This window comes from Oxyura jamaicensis, chromosome 1 (assembly GCF_011077185.1).
Source record: "Oxyura jamaicensis isolate SHBP4307 breed ruddy duck chromosome 1, BPBGC_Ojam_1.0, whole genome shotgun sequence".
Classification (NCBI taxonomy): Eukaryota; Metazoa; Chordata; class Aves; order Anseriformes; family Anatidae; genus Oxyura; species Oxyura jamaicensis.
The window spans coordinates 174291225-174309367 of NC_048893.1; positions in this window are offsets into that span (position 1 = coordinate 174291225).

The following is an 18143-nucleotide window of genomic DNA, read 5'->3' on the forward strand; positions in this document are numbered from 1 at the left end:
CTGCACAGCTATAGCAAGGGAGCCAGCCATAAATCATTCTGCATGTTTGGTAGCTGATGATGGCTCAAAGCCACAAGTGTGAGCACTAGGAACAGGGAGAGGCATCCTGGAAAAGCTGGGCAGGTAGTCAAAAGCTTCTGATGCTGTCAAGGGTAAAAGCAAGATTCATCAGCAAATATAAGCTTCCTCAAAACCAGAGGATCTGGGGCTTTGGTGGAGCTCCACCTCTAGGATAAGCATGGCTTTCTGCTTTTCTCTCTCATGATCCAGTAGATCCTAATTCTCCCCAGTTTCTTTCAAGAGACATATAAATAAATACCTGCTTGCTTTGCTCAATTATATTCAATGCTTAAGGTGCTCAGTCTTCCCTATTTCCTCCAGCCAGGAGGTAAACAGATGGTGAAATGTCTTAGAAGCTACACCTGGCTTTAACGTGATGCTCCCTGGAACCATGAACAAGAAGTTTTGTACGGGGAAAGCTAGTAGTAGGAGTAAAAGAAGAAAATAAGAAAAAGCTGAGTCCCACAAATTGTTTTTAAAATGCTTGAAATAAGGACACCTTCTGGGAGATGAGGGAGCAAAGAGTTGAAAATAGATTGACATTTCTCTGTTTCTTTTTTGACACTACTAGGGTTGATTAAGTGACAATTAGGCTAGAGAATGTGCCAACAGTCACTTCTTCGTCCAGTTCCTTTACCCCCTCAGGACTTGTCACCACTGAATGAAGGGTAGAAATGATATTAGAAATGCCTGCAGTTTTGAGACAGTGTAAATTAAGAGGCTTGTGCTTTTTAATGCTTTATGGTTGATTCGAGGCAAATCAAATTGCCAGACTGATTTTTTTTTTCCCCTCCGGAAATGAAAGGAGGTTGGATTACATGTTATTTACCAGCAGGATATAGAGTCTGCAGAGTTGATGCATGGACCTTGCTTGCATCTGCATTTCTACAGACTAAATAGTATAGGTACATAGGTGTGCACCACACACAGTGCAAAACAAGGGCAAATGACAGCAGATACTAGTTTTCATAGAAGATAGCCTCTCAATAATACAATACTACTTAAAACCATACAAAGTATTTTTCTGTGTACCTTCTAGGACTTCTAATCTGAGGGAGTTTCCAAAGTTCAGGTATTTTTGTTCTGATTTGGAGACAGCTTTCTTTGAAAAATCTTACAAAAATAAAATTCCATTAAAGAAATCCCTCTCACTGGTTGGAGAAATATATAGTTTAGGAAAACTTTGAAATGTATATAAAAATTCCCTAATCAACTCACTTGATTTCATAGTGAATTTCACTTTATTTTACCATTAGTTACTTAATTCTGGATTATTTCATGAGGTTTTAGCATATGACTTCTAATTTTCTAATTTCTTGAATGAAAAACTACTGCTTGTCTAGAAAACACCTTACTCTATAATAGTCAAAATATTATGAAATCTTCAGAGTGGTTAATAATTATGATTGAATAAAAATCTTTATATTCTACATTTCAATGTCTCTTGTTAATTTGCAGAGAAGCAGTTCATTGAATACTCAGGGAAATAAGAGCTTTGAGCACAACCTCTTTGGGGGTTTAAATTCTTATTTAATTACAATATGAGTTGGGTGCCTGAATATGAATAATGTGAGTGTATCTGGTAACAGCTGTTTCCAATTTCTGAATATTTGTTTGCTACCATTACCCTTATGGCTTAGATAGAGTCATAAGTTCCTATGCCATTTTTATTCTAGTCTTTTCAGGTAAACTCTAAGGAAAAAAAAAAAAGAAAAAAAGAAAAAAAAAATCCTCCATAGCTTCTAGGAGGGAAGAACATGGAAATGGTAAATAGAACAGAGTATGGTCTAAAGGCATGGCAAAATTTGAGCAAATATTTGATGGCAGTGGCTATTGTATTTACATGACTATTAGAAAACATGGTGAGTTCACCACTCATTAAATTGATTATTATTTTTTCTATATTTCTGGTTGATTATCAACCCTGAAGCACATTATACTCTGGCACACAAAGATCATGCTAGCTTCTTATCTCCCTTCTGAAATGGTAATTCTCTAATACAAAACGCTTCCCCACTCAGGAGGAAAACGACTTAATATAAATTGCAGAGTTTAGCCTCTATTCACATAGATGCAGATTGTATATATACACTAAGAGCTTAGAAGCACTTTGGTAAAATCATACAAAAAACCTATATTCAATCAAATACCAGGGTTTTGACTCTTTATTCCTGACTTCCAATTGATACTGTATTTTCAGTTTTCAGTGGCAAACTTCAAGATGACTTTTGGTTATACACAACGTTCCCCACAGATAGCTAGAGTGAGACTTCTCTCACCTGATTTCTGATGTCTGCAATACAGGTATTTATTTTCAGGATCACCAGGAAGTTTTATTAGAGATGATAGAGAAAGCCATACTTTATCTTATCCTTGCCTGGAGATGTAAGGCGCATCAGACGGACTGTAGGGATGACTGCTTTCTCTCAGCTGACCATGCTGGAAGTCTGTGTGACTAGCTCAGGCGTACCTGCATACCAGTTATGATCGAAACTGCTGATGTTAATTCACTCCCTTCCTCTGAAAACATATAGAAACTTCTGAAAACTTTGCAGTGCTGGTGATCTTGCACTAAACTGAGGTATGAGGAAGATATGTCTCTGTTAATACTCTAAGGAGAGCAATGGAAATAGCAAAACAATTAAAATGTTCTGATTTTATTTGCTTGAGGCATGAATTTGAACACCAGCATACCAGAGAGGATGCCAGCCCCCAAATGTTTGCTTATCCCTATATCAGTCACTCTACAACCTGAATTATTTTTTTTTCTTCTTGTTGTCAGTCTCCTCCACTGCTTACATTTACATTCCCCTGCTCTCAGTGCATTTTTTCCTGGAATAACAAATGCAAAACCTGGCATTGTGGATGCTACATTCCCCTCTCTGACATAGCAAAGACAGGTTGTACAGCCCCAGCTACAAAGCCTTGGATGATACCTCAAACTATGATGTTTCATGTTATTTGGGGTCTTTTTATATGTCCAGTTCAATCTCTTATGCATCGGGCAGGGTAACAGCCCACAAGCACGCTGAGCTTAGCGCTTGCTGCTGGGTGCTAACCCACCAAGCTAGGTGAGATGTGAGATGAGAGCATGGTGCTTTAGGAGCCTCTCAAAAGTGCCTCCAGCTACCAAAGGGTAATGCAGAGTACCTGATGCCACTGTTTTCTTTACTTAACCATGATAATGATAGGGCTTGTAACCTGAGAGACCATCAGGAGGCATTTTTACTTTATGCCCCAACTCCTTTCAACTTTGAATTCCAAAGCTAAGCTATTATCATGCTGAAATGTGAAGAATATGCCCAAGAGGTACTTTTTAGCTGTTGTAGCTGTTGGCTGTCTCCTGGGAGAGGCAGGACTGCATAATTTGTCTGATGTTTCTCCTGAGTAAGAAGAAACATGTTTTCAAAATCAGGACTCGAGATAGGTTTGTGGTATCAATGCTGAGATTCCTGAGATAGTTCTGTGCTAATGCCCTGGCCTCCTGTCCGATAAACTCTGCTCATGTTGCTCTTGGCAGCGTCCAGCTAGCTGGCAAGTGGGCACATATTCTAGTACCAGAGCTGAACTGGAAAATGAACCTGGGGGCACAACTCAGTGTCGAGTGCTTGTGGAATGCAAAAGGAATCCAGACATTTAATTCCCTGGTCTCTCTTTGGAAAATCCCTGCCTTGCTGCTCTCAGTAACTTCAGCACGTAAACCTGAGCAGCCGGTGTCACCAATGAACACCAGAACAGCTGGGACAGTGCATGCTCATGGAGCATTTCTCTTTGCAAATGCTTTGTGATGCAGTGGAGATGTACCAGGGACCTGATGTTTTCCTGGCAAACCTACAGTGAAAGCCTCTGCTCTCAGATCTTACTAAACAAACAAACAAAACAAACAAGCAAAAGCAACAGCCAAACAATAGAAATGGAGGGGATAAAGTTGATGAAATACCCTATAAAATATTCCTGTCTGTCTTAACAGGCATGGCACGTTGGGTTGTGATCCCTCCTGGAGACACACCACAAAGAGGGCAAAAGGCACATGCCTCTGAGTATTTCTTTCTCTAACCTTGCACATGAGATTGCTTCTACCTCCTGCAGGGACCTCGTAGAGGCAGTTCACCCCATCTTGACATTGCATCTTGGAGTGGTAGACTAGGTCAATCTCTAGGCTCTGTTTCAGATGCTTACATGGAAAGGGCAAACACCTGGCTTTAAGGGACCACGTTCAGGTGAGATGAACCTGTGCTCCATGCTCATAACAATTTAGCTCACAGGACTGAAGCATGTGGACCATTGTGTTTATAACTTAATTAATCTCCATATATCAAAGAAGGCAAATCTAGTTAAAATATACAGAGCAAAAATTGGATCTTTTTGCTCATGCCACCGCCTGTCTCTGACACCACTGCAAACACCACAGATACTGCAACATACAAGTCTCAGATTTACATGGATCCAGGAGGTCTCAGATTTAGTCTCAGCTTCAGCTACAGAGTATGAAACCAGCCCCATGCCTCATAAACAAAGGTTACCTATTGCTTGGCAAGCTCCTGATGTGTTGTCCATGGCTTCTAAAATGGTTTCTCTAAAGAAAAAGAAACTCTTCTGGGAACAAGCAACTCCAGTGTCAGCATACCCAGCCAGTACAAAAACAGACGTTGATGACATCCAGCAGTGAGATGGGCCAAGTTCAAAAATCTCCTAAATTTCCTGACCTAGATAAGACCAGTCACATCATGGAAGAGACTGGCATCATCTTTAGCACTCCAAAATAGCTGTTATTGTCATGTCTGGGACCAGTAATGCAATATTAGTAATGCACTAGTAATGCAATGCTATTAATGCATCCATTGAAGTCGTTCATATTTTCTGTGTGAAGTATGATTGTCAGCATGTGTTTTGTAGGAAATGCCTAATTTATTGAAAAGAATAGCTTCACAATGAGATTGGAGTATGACTTGACCAGGTGGGAAACCATTTTACCCTAATGAAGGCTAATGACTTGCTCAGCCAAGCCGTTATCAACAATATCTGCTTGCTACCAGGATGGGAGAGGATGGTCCCTGACCACCAAAAGAAAAAGGCTTTAGCATCTCTAGAGAGCAAAAGGCAGACACTAGCCTTGGGGCAGGAGTGTGGAAAATATTTCCTGAATAAATTAATACCAATAATCCCGGGAGTGAAGAGTGTCTTGAACTTGAAGAGAAGCCCAGGGGACTCAAAAGAGCATCAAGAACATGAAGCTTAGGTAAGGAGTGGGTCCTTAGGTATGGTTGATCAGCTCATTAGGCAATGGTGAGAGTGACGGAAGTCTTTCTGGAGCTAACTGTAAGATAAGTAACCAAGTGCTTGTGTTTTTTGTATTCATCCCCTATTTCTCAGTCATTTCAATGTTTTTGTTATTGTTATTGTTGATATTATTATTATTATTATTACTATTACTATTATTATTTAGGTTCTGTAAATAAGCACAAGTATTTCATTATGTGTTAGACTGTTGCTGAGGATTATGAGAATATGTCTGAGGTACCTGGCAGACAGAAAGCTATTCCCCACTGCATAGCTGTTGCAATCCTTAACCTTAAACACTGGTGCCCCAGCTGTGTGCTGGCACTTGGAAGGAAAAAGAGGGATTCCCTGAATTAGTGCAGAGGCTGCTTTAGGAATGAGAGGAGGAGGATCTGTTTGGAAGGAAAATTTTCCTATGACCTGAATTGGCCAGGAAAGTGCATAGCTCTTCAGCAAGACACGAGAGAGAGAGACTGTCCAAACCCCCAAGGACATAGAAATAGTCACTTGTTAGCAAATAACATATTACATCTCAAGTAACAAGACTCCAACAAAATGAGTAATCATGTAAAAGTGGAAGATTGGCTGATTTCCTCTCTGTATAGCAATTTTACAGACAACAACTCTGCATGATGCCACACGTTAGCTCATCAAGTGTATGACAACATCTTTAAGGTAGCCATGACTTTCTTAGTCTTTAAGAATGTATCTAAATAAAAATACTCTTATTTGCAGACATGAGGAATGCATACAACTCACACAGAAAACGTCCATGAAAAATCCAACTGTTCATAGTGGTATTGTCATCTTGTGCACAGACAAAGTGTTACATTGACATCGTGATCCCAGACAGCTAAAACTTTAACCCAGTCCTAGTTTCTTTCCACCCTTTGGCAGGGACACATCAAAACATGTCAGATCAAGCTGTCCCACATGATGTAACCCATGAAAACACAGTTGCCCCATCCTGGCTTTGGTACATCTGGTGAAGGATGAACAAGTGCTCTGCTCATCATGTTCCCAGATGAAAGACTGGGAACAGTCCTTGTTCAGTAAGCTGACTTACAGTTCTTTAAAAAATAAAGCAAGAGAATGGGAGAGAGAGAACTGCCATCCTATGTTCTGTGGAGCAAGACTTTCTGTATCTCCTCTGTTAATAAATAGGATTGTATCAAAGTGACACCTGACTGTATTACCCACTGATTTCTCCTCCTCATGGTCCTAAAAGGGCAGCTGGAGAAGTGGTGTGAGGGAGAGCCATCCCCACCCACAGACCTCTTCTTGTGACCCTATGGGAATTCTAGTGCACCTATCTATGGCACAGTTCTCATGAAATTTACCCTGACCAAAAATATGAATAACTTAATAGGATCCATTCTTAGATGAGTGTAACCCAAGCTATGTAAATCTAATAATTTTAGTGTCAGTATTTAGTACAGTGACCTGAAAATCTAATCCCCATTTATCAGTTCATTCTGGGTTGGTTTGGATTTTTATTTTTTTCTGCTTATAACGCGGCTTATTTTACCTGCAAGATGATTTGTTATGTGATTAAGCCTACCTTGGACACAGGAGATGAGATATTTTCCAGCCTTCCTATAGATGGGTGATGTGCAATTAACTGAGTAATTTTAGCATCTCAGATGCTTTATTTATTCATAGGTATTTTCCCCTTCCTATCTCAGAGGGGGTTGTGCAGAATACAGGGAACACCTGCAATGCCCTTTGATGATTTCAGCCGCTACAAAACTCAAAGTATAAATGAACCTCTGAAACTTTGAGGCAATGGAACAAATGAAGTTATAGAGTCTATGTTCCAGGCTCTAAGCTATGCTTAAGTCTGTATTAAAGCCTCTGTGAAGTTCTTATTGCTGATTTTTCTTTTCACTGAGTGGGATTGACTCCATAATCCTTGTACGCCTTTAGTCATTAACCTGGGCTGGAGGAATCGGTGCTCTTTCATCTCTTCCATAAATATGTAGCTGGAGCCTGCTTGTGAGGTCCTTGGGTGCTTGGCAGGCCTTCAAAATGAGAAGGGCAAACCGGAGCAGTGTAATTTCTTCCTTGCTCTTCTCATGTACTCTTGCCTGCTTGCATTCCTACAGCGAGGGTTAATGAGTTTTTCTCCGGTACAGTGGTCCTCACAAGCACTGAAAGATGCCAGCTGCCTGCCCACGCGTCTGCAGTGGTGAACTTCACTCCCTAAACTTTTGGATGCTTCCCCAGCTCCCTAGACCTGTTGCAATTCATGAATGCTCACGGAGAGTCAATCCCTGCACTTAATCACGGCAGCACTTAGGAGAGGAGGTTTCAAATCCATATCTGCAAAGAGTAATTGGCCTTGTCTTCTTAAAAGGCAACAGAAACACCATGGAAGTTCAGCTCTGGCTTCAGCCATCACATCTCAGGCTCGCTGTGGTCCGGTAAGTCATCTGAATACATAGAGTCTTGGAGTAACTAAGTGGGTGTGAGAGTGTCTGCGGCTCCTGGGCACCTGCTGGTTTCAATGTCAGAACCAGAAAAAGCTTATTAAGAGACATGACGTAGCCCGTTTATTTTGGTCAAGAGTTTTCAGCCGTGCAATTTGATTTGCCTGTGGGTAACAGATTATACCGGATGGTTCCTCATTCAGCCTTCTAACATTGTAGTTCGCAGCCGTATCTTGCTTTCTTCACAGCTCACCCTCCTGCACTAGAACAGAGTTATTTTATTTTTAGATAATTAACCTTTTCTTTTGCCAGCCGTGGAAGGCAGGGCTTCATAATTGGTGTGTTGTTGTCTCTAACTGCCATACACCCCCATGGGGACATTCAGTCATTGTTAGGGCTGGAGTCTCAGTCTGAATCCATGACACAGAGCTGCCTTATTATTTACCCTGAGTAGGAATGCAGCAGAAATCGATGAAATGAATGATTATTATTACCCAGAACTGACTAGAATTCAGATGCTGAATGATGTGGCCAAATTAATTTTTAAAAAGACGGAGGTGCATGGCAGCTGCGTAACACTCTTACACTTGAAAGCACAGATCTCATCGAGGGGGGAACGTATGACTGTAAATGTTTTTTCAGCACCTAGTTAGCAGAAAATAATGTGAGAGATTTTATTGACTAGTGAATTTCTCAGGAAGTAGGGTGGTTAAAGCAGTACTTACATATTGAAATAAAGGGCAGTGCCCAAGTCCTCAAGTACAGCCAAGGAAATAAGCCACATCTCAGGGAGGTCCGGTCCTATAAGCCTTGTTCCAAAAAGGAGGCCTTGGAAACCAGTATAAATGACTGCCTAGATGGATATTGTCTGAACACAACTTTTAGCTGTGTCACAGGGGCTTTTGATCATTGAAGGGTTGTGTTTTTATGAGAGCTGTAAGTGGGTTGTTATTCATGATCGCACATCATCACTTCTCAGTACTCATGAGCACTTGGAGAGTCAGCACGATCTGGGGTAGCTTCTGATTTTTCCAGAAAACAGGGTTTGATAACAGCACGTGGGGGAAGGGGAAAGGAAAATCCTTTTCTTTCTTCAGCTACAGGTGGAGGATTTCACAGGCACTCCCTGAGCTCCTTCTCAAACCCATTATTTTTTCCAGTCCTCTGGACAAATACATTGATCTAACTGCAGCAGTCAAGACCTGTGTAGGCTCATGGTCTTGGTTTGCTGGAAAATCAAGGTGAGGTTATGTCAGAGCAGTTCCTGATGCCCAAGGGACTGAAGTCTGGTCTGTGCTGCAGTGAGGGCACCAGATGGGAGCTGCTAGATGGTCCCTGCTCCATCACCTCTGAGCCTTGCCATCTTCATCTGGCCCCATCTCACCAACAACATGTAGTGAGTGACTGTGCAAAAGGGAAGGGGACGGAGGTCCTGGCTTCAGCCTTGGTCTGTGCAGCCCCGGCAAGTCTGGGCTTTTATTGAACTGTCCAGAAGCATGCCTGCCTACACCAAGTAATTGCATTTTGTTGTGGCTGTTATAAAATACATTGGAAACATATGTGGCTAGAAAGGCACATTAAACCCCTGTGTTTCAGTGTGAGTTTCTTTTGCTCTGTTTTGTTTTGATTTAATAGGCCAAAGGAGACATTTCAATGAGGAGCTGTGGCTCTCTCAGAGTTTCCTGTGTTCTTCAAGGGGCTGTAGGCTTTTGTATTAGGGAGGAAGCAAGTCTGGGTTGCTGTGGGTCCAAGGGAAATTTTTACTCTAGCTAAGTCATCCATAAATTGCAATCCAGGGTAACATCCTCTCCCTCTAGGACTTGCACTCTTCCTTGGGCACATGGTGCCTAAGAACAGAGAAGGAAGAAGGACATTTTCCAGTGGCTCATTAATATGGGGTTCATCCTTATGGGAACATCTGGCATCAGGGCAATGCCTGATGAGAAACAGCAGTCTTTCTTAGCAGCAGTGTGTGGATATTTCATCTGTTAGAGTCAAGTTCCCATTGCTACCTGTGGGACAATTTCACTGCATTGCCCAGGGCTCCCAGATATCTATCTGAGTGGGATATCTCTTACTGGTGTTAGCACTCAGGGTCTGATCCTGTAGAAAGTCCCTAGGAGGTACATGAGGTCTCACAGGTGTTGCAGACTCTTTACATGCCTGAGGTTTTGAGTGATCAGTTCCAGTTTATGGACAGGTCCTGTTTCCCCTTTGTTGGGTTCCTCTTTGTGCAGCCCTGCAATCAGGAGCTGATCAAGGAAGGCAGCACGATATGTCAGGTTTCATTATCACCCTGGTTCCTGGTAAAGAATGAGGACTGAGCAGCCCAGTTCTCACAGTTTTTGACTTTCATCTGCCTTTGTGCATGAAGCGGTGTTTAAAACATTGCTACCACTCTCCCCTGCAAAAAAAAAGAGAAGTCTGTGCCTCTGGCAGGAGGTATAAAGTATTTTGTTTATTCAGGGAAAGATAGCAATCATGTACATTAGTCTGGATTTAAAAGCCTTGGACTTTATTAGGGAAATTGACTTCAGTTTAATAGGAAAGAAGGGGAGGGGTGCAGGGGGTGAGAGGAACAAGAAGGAAATTTCAAACAAAAATGTTCCAAGACCTCTTATTCATGAGTTTAGCTTTTGCCTGTTGAGCTTAAACAACTTTCCATTAACATTCCTTATTGAGTACCACAAATGGAAAAAGCAAATAAACATTAGTCCATAGCCTGATGTGTTGTCAGCGATGCTGTACATGATTTTTTTTTTTTTTTTTTTTTTGCTCTGTCAGTGAGAGAGAGAAGGTGCCAGCAGCACTGCTAGTTGCCATCCTGGCCAGACTCTGTGCTTCATTTCTGTACAAAGCAGGCATGAGAAAAAAGTTTCATTCCACCTCCATGCTGCCCACGTAGGGACAGATGAGAGGGCTTAAAATTAATAGTTGTCAAAGACGAGTCATCACATCCTATATTACCTTTCCTAAGCTGGTCAGGTTCTGTTTTGCAAAGTCAGTAGGCTTTTGTGGAGTTTACCACTATCATCTGGAAACCTCACGGCTGTAATGAGCAAGGACATCTCTTTAATTTCCAGTCTGTGTTTTATTGACCTACTTATTCTTGTGCCAAGATTCTCTATAGAAGAGATTCTCTTCCTTTTCTGCCTCCCTCCTTCCCCTCCTCCCATTTTTGCACCCTCCTCCTCCTCCTCACTGACTTGAAATGCATATATATCAGATATGTAACCTTTCAAGACTTATTATTGAACAAGCCAAGGTATCCTAGTCCCTTCTTATAAAAGAATGTCTCATCACCACGCCCAGCTCCCTAGCAGGATTCAGCAGATTCATTTCACTAAGTGCCTTACCCACCGTTCTCATAAATAAGTTGTACTCTTCATCTCTTGGCTGGGTATTCTTCCTACAACTGACATTGTTTTTTCCATTGATGCATCCTCTTTGCCTTGCTTTCTTCTTGCAATCTGCTCATAATTGCATATAGGAAAAACACTTCCAGTCTTGCTCCATCATTTCTTAGTTTATAGCTCTTCTTACCAGAAAACAAAACAAAACAAAACAAACAAACAAAAAAAAAAAAAGCTGAAGGTGAGTGAAAGAAAGTTTATTAAGCAGAAAAGACCACTTTCTAGGCACAACCTAGATCTGTTTCAGGGAGCAAGCTTTTCTGAACGACCTGTTCTTCAGCCTCCTTTTCCCTCTCACTGTGCAGACCAGAGGAATTCCACTTTAGGGCCCTTGAAGATGTTTGAGCTCTTTTCTATCTTGGCTGAACTATGACAGCCCTAAATCTCCAGGCAAGAAGGATGCTCAGCCTCATGAATTGGCCTAACCTCTAGTTTCATACCATCTCTACCACAAGATAAAACTTTTTTTAACACTCGTCTCGCTTGTCTGCTTTATTAAACGGCATCCATCTTTGGCTAAATTCAATGACAAAAGTTTTTGAGGTAGTGGGGAAAAAAGTCACTCACCTTATCCCTATGCTTTTTCTGTGTCAGAATATGTGAAGGCACCTCTTGCCCTTGTGTAGACTGAGAACATCATATCAGGGCTGGCTGGAGTCAACGCAAGATCAGCTGCATGCTGTAGTATTACTTGAGTGCAGCACAAAATGTCCTACCATGGGGTGAGGCCAGCATGCCTGGGGCTTGCACGAAAGTGCATTACTAGGTCTCAGATGATCTTTCCATATGTCTTCTAAAATGTCAACACACAGCTGATCCCATACAGGCCAGCACATCCTTTTATACTATTGTGATTTTCAGTCAATTTTTCATTCCTAGCTAGTAAAGTGCTGTTGATACTCTGTTAATGGGTTCACCCAGAACTCCCCTCCTGATAAATCTCTTGCCTTAGACTCAGGGACTCAGGACAGGAGAGACAAAGAACCAGGGTGATCTCGTTGTTCATGATCTAGTGAGAGATGTCCCTGCCCATGGCAGAAGGGTGGACCAAATGACCTTTAAAGATCCCTTCCAATACGAACCATTCAGTGATTTGATAATTCTGTGAAGCCAGATTTCTTGGCAATTACATATATGTGTCCTTTTTCTGGAAATTATTATCCTTTTTACTTGAAATCCCTGCTCTACATCATTTAGCAAAGTTTCTATTTGACTTGTTCCTATCCATGGAGGAATTATAACATCTTCTGAACTCAATACTCTTAACTGAGAGCTCAGAGCTGTTCAGGTGATTTACACAAGGCACCTACACCTGGCCTCCGAACAGCTCCACAGGCTCCACTGACTGTTTTAATGAGCAAGAGGAACTGTTACACTGATGACAGCAGGAGCTCTAGCACTCTGCTCCCATGTATGTGTGCATATTTTAGGCACCTAAATAACCTGTGCCTGGAGCTGAGTATCAGTGTACGTGCTTAGCTTAGGACAAAGGATTTTGAGGGGGTGGTTCAGAGCACCCATTAAGTGGGTAAGGAATCTCTGCTGCTGAAATCAGATGCCTCCAGTGAGATGGTATTTCTATGGGGGAGTAAAAGGGAAGAGGAGGAAGACAGAAGAAAGCAGGAATGGAACTGTTGTACAGGGTCTTGGGTTATTATAAAACAGCTGGTCATGGCAGATATTTGTGAGTGATGGATTACAAGTCAGATACATTTCAATTAAAAGACAGAGTAGGCAAAGGTAAGCTAATAAGTAAGATTAAAAAACAATCAAAAGAGGAAACTTTGATGAATTGTAGGAAATAATTAGCAAAGACAGCTGATCTCAGGATTTGAATGTGTTTGGGAGTGAATTTTAACCAAAGCTATGGAAAGTATCTTAGACTTCTATTTTAAGAAAGAAGAGAGAAAAACAAGTAGAAAGGGACTACAAACATAAAAGTATGAATAACACAGGGGTAAAGAATCCTAAAAAGAAGTAGGGAACAGAGAAAGAAAAAAAAAAAAAAAAAAAAAAAAAAAAGGAAAAATGGAAACAAGGAAGCTCTCTTAAAAATGTAGAGAAAAAGCAAGGTTTTGCTAAGCTCCAGGTGAACTACAAGCTTCAAAGGTTTTTAGAAAAGGATGAAAGGTTCACTAGGTATATCAAAATGAAGAAATAAGGAAGTTGAACATTCTGGGGTGGACATTAGAGATATTAAAATAACTTTATTTCCAAAACCTAAGTGAATGTGTTGCCTCTGTTTTCAAGAACTTGGGGAGAAAGGCAATGGTTAACGAAAATGAGCATCTACATGGAGCTCAGGTGCTTATGAAATGAAGAACAGATAAGCTCCATCACAGGACTTTAAAAGAACTCACAAAGGACACCAGAACTGGTAGTAAAGTTTTTTAATAAAATTCTCGAGTTAGAGGTGATATTACAGAAATGGAGAATAACAAAGGTAATTTCTATGCTTTAGAAATGTGACAAATGTGATATGGGAAGCCATAGACTTGTTAATTTGATCTCAATACACCTCAGGTCTGAGAATGCAATAAAAGGATGTGGATAACATGTAAATGATAGAAATGCATCTTACCAGACTAAACTGACCTTTATTTGATAGGATAATTCATTTTCTGAAACAAAGGAAATTAAGAAAATTATGCCTATCTAAACTCAGCGGAGTATTTGAGAGAGCTACATGGGCAATTATTAGGTGAGCTGGAGAAGGGGATTGGCAGAAAAGTTATACAGAACTGGCTAAAGATAAGATGAAAATTGAGCTAATATTGAAAATAGAGGCATTATAAGGAAGAAACTCTCTCTGATTTGGCTGGTGATTTAAATAATTTTTGCCAATACAGAGAGGACTCAGAATATCTTAATGAAATGGGATGTAATTCAAGAATACTTAGGATCTAATAACAAGGGTTTCAGCCATCAGCTTAGAGCTTTTCTGAACTGAATGGCTGAGAAAAATGCCAGGTGACTAGAAGTCACTGAACTGAAGAAAAAGACAAATGTGATTTTAAAATATTGGAAATGTATGTCCAACAACATCAACAACAAAAGTATGCCATTATAAAAGATACCAGTGAAATTTTAAGTGTAGTATGACCAGGCTGCCTTAGAGCACATTAAACTTGTTTGTTCAATCAAAGGTGGTGTAACTCACCTCAGTTTTCTTTACATGACTCAAATTCACCCCTTTGTGCACACATTCCCTACCAGCACCACCTTGTAAGAGCTGGTCACCTTTGCCCTACCTTTGAATTGTGCATAGCTTTATATCCTGCTTACCAAGTGTGACCTGACTGTGTAATGGTAAATCATATCTGTGGAGTGATTCTACAAGTACACATCATAACCGTGACTGCAGTGAAAGTTATTTTAAAAGTGTCCCTGCCTCCCTTATTCATTGCAGTACAAGGGTGGGAGTGCAGATTACAGTACAACTGAGGCGCGCTAGCAGCTCTGGGCTTGGCTGTCTCTTCAGGATTTTGCCCTTCTCTTTTTCTCTTGCTCACCCATCATACCCTGATAGGACACTGCAGGGAAAAAAAAAATAATAATAAAAAAATAAAAAAAAATCCACCTTGGCTGTTTGACCTAATGATATATCATCACAAAACCATCCTAAAGTCTTTGCTACCAGTTAATGGCAGGCACAAAGTTTGGTGTAAAGGTGAATCACAGAAGGTTTATTTACACAGGTCTGGATTCCTAGTACATCAGGCTTCCCAAAATAAAAGCATTAGAATAGAAACCAAGAGCAAAACTTGGCAAAGTCTAGCCACAAGGAACACAGGGCCCTGCTAAGAGGTGGAGAACTGTCTCTTGGAAGCCTTGATGAGCTCCAATTGCCCAGTACGTGGTAAGGAGAGCTGAAAACATAATTCTAGCTTGTATGGTGGCTGATGAGTAAGGGACATGATTTCCCACTGTGAAAGTGTATCTAGTGCCGGTAGTCACAATTTCAGAGTAGATGTCATAAAGGAGGAGATGATAAAGCAGTAAAAGGTGACTCAAAGGCTGGGGAAAATGCCTGCAAATGAAAGTCTATAAGAGCTCACGTTTAGTTAGTTTAGCAAAGAAAGGACCAGGAAATGAGTGTATTGGAGTGTGCAATTGCATGGAGGGAAAATGCCCAGATAGTGAGAGGTGCTTCTATCTAGCTGCGACACAAGGTTGGAACTGATGCCTGAGAGAAGTCCAGGTCCCTGCCCCCGGAGCCAGACTAAATGGGTGATCTGGTGTATGCAGTGCAGTGGTGGACAAACTACATGATCTGATAGCTCTTCTGGATCCTAAATCCTGTGAATCTTTGAATTGTGCTGTAAAGATCTTTCTCCATTCATGGTTCCTGTCCATCAGCATGAGATACAGCAGAAGTCCCCTGGAAGGTTTTCCCCTGACTGTGGTGGCTGTGGGCCAGGGCCACAGCATTGCAGTGACATGCAGGGGGAAGCAATAACTAGAGAAGTATTAAATACCAGTAGTGGCCTGAAAAGTTTCTGTGATTGTATGGCTGTGAAATTTAGAAAGCGAAAGGCTGGTTCATACTATCTTTCCAACCAAGAAGGACTTGGAAAACCACACCCCATCTATTACAGACAGATGGGTGGCATGGTGGGACTGCTGACAAGACTGTGAGCAGCTCTGAGAGAATTAGCTCTTCAGGTTAATTTTCTGGCAGGCAGCTTAGGACCAATCTCTTCTTTACATTACCTTTGATCTGCAATTTATTATATTTTTATATTATATTTTTATTATATTTTCTGAGGCTTAACTCACTGCATTGCCATTTCCTCAGGTAAAACCTTGTGGGCTCTGCTGTGCTGCAGAGCTGCAGAGATGTGCTTCGTCTCTCAGCCCTTGCACAAAGCCCTAAGGTCAAAGCAGTTGCGATCTCTTCACTGGGACTGACTTGCTAATTATCAACTTCAATTTCATGCACTGTTTTTATCCATTTAGCTTCTTAAAGAAATACTTTCATGCTGTATTTCAACAGAAAATTCCAGTTCATGCTCACCAGCTCTTCAAATATCCTTTGCCACAGGAGGGGAGATGCTTTTTTTCAGGCAGAAGAGAGACATCCGTATTGAGCCCTTACATTCTCTGTTGGGTGGTATAGCAGCAAGAGCACATAGCATCTTTCACAGTCAGGGCTTTGAAACCTGAGAGGCTCTTCTGCCTGCTTTAGGCACTTCTATCTACTGCAGTAGATACGTGCTGCATCTCATTTCATGAAAAAGATGAGGATGAGGAGAGAGGCAGGCACAGACTTCTCCATCCAAGCCTTACTCTGCAGTGGGAGGGTGAAGTGGCATGCAGCCCTTGCCATGGTCAGTGGTGGGAGATGACAAAGGAGAATGTCATCCGGAGGTGTCTCACTCAACACAGCCATTGTAGAGGGTGTAAGTCACTGTGCTCTTAAATGTCATGCCAAATTTAGGCAACTTATCTGGGCGGCAGAGGTAAGGTTCATACAAGGGTGTGGACAGAGACAGCATTAGGAGCCCAGTGCATCTCCACCCCATAAATTGTACCCAAATTCCCTAGCACTTGCTTCTATGGAAAGCATTTTAGGACCATCCATATGAGAAGACAGACTGATTAATCATAGAAATCCTAAATATCTAGATGCTTTAGCCCTGTTAGATGGTTGCACAAAGGACAGGAATCTTATTCTCTGCAGCACTCTGGTGGATGTGACCCAAAGAGATTACAGAAAACCTCTGTCTATCAGTGGTTACCATGCAGTCTTGCTTACCCTGATTTTCCTCCATTATGTCCCAGTACCTGCGTTGGATAAAGCTGGCTTGGAGGTGGTCAATGCCTGCACATGTGGCAAAATGGCACCATCTCTCTCTGGTGGAAGGCCTTTACTGGGGGCTCCTTCCAAGGAAACTTCAAAGGGAAAACATGTTTTTGGTCATTACTCTCCCTCACTGCAGAGGAAAAGGTCAGACATCATACAGAGATGAATTAGCTCCCTATCAAGGCCTCAGCAGTTGTTTTGTTTGGTTGGGTTTTGTTTATTTCTTTGTTTTTTAACACAACCTCCAGACTTCTGAGGCTTAAGTAAATCCTCCTATTTCAGCTTCATTTCAAAGCAAAAGTAAGAGTCTTAGGGCTTACCTATGACCTAACCACTCAAAAGTGCAATTTCATTTCCCTTAAAATTCAGACTAAACAGTTTCAGGCCTCCAGAGAATTTACCTAAGCTTTGCCAGGTTCTGAATTAATCATGTTTAAAAAAGGTAAATAATTTTTTTTACTAAAATGACTTCCCATCCTGGTGCCTGAAAGAGAGGTGCTACCAGGGGCAGCTAAAAGCAGAGGCACAGTTGATTTAGGATTGTACCCCACAGAGCACCTTTCTCCTCCCCATTGAGTAATGCTCCTTAGAGTCTATTGCTTTCTCATTTTCTGTGTATACTACTGCGGAGCAGAGGATGAATGAAAGGCAAAGCATGATGAACTGCTCTTGCAGATGACAGCTGAAAACTGCAGTCAATCAGCCACCGTCCGCCTTCCACCCGGATTTGCAGAGAGGGTTAATGAAACCAGAGTCGATCACGGTTGTCCTCTGGCATGGAGTGCCTGCGTGCTGCAGCACAGCAGCTGTGGCTTGGGACAGAAAAGGCTGAGGCTTTAACTGCCACCAGAACACCTCCCTGACAAAATAAACACACAAGCGAAAAGGTGAGAGCTTAAACTCTGACACTTTGACTCCTAGCCGTGTCTCAATAAGGAAGGCAGATTGTCTGGCGAGCATGTTATTCAGAGGTAATATCAAGTATTGATTTATTTCCAAGAAACCTTAATTACATTGTTCAAAGTCTTGAAAGAGAAGGATGGCCTTGGAGTTATCAGCAATATGAAACCAGGCAGTAGATAACAAAACCCATCGGTGATTCTGAGCTGTTTTAATACAGTTCTTGATGTGTTTCTCAGAAGACAATCTTCACCA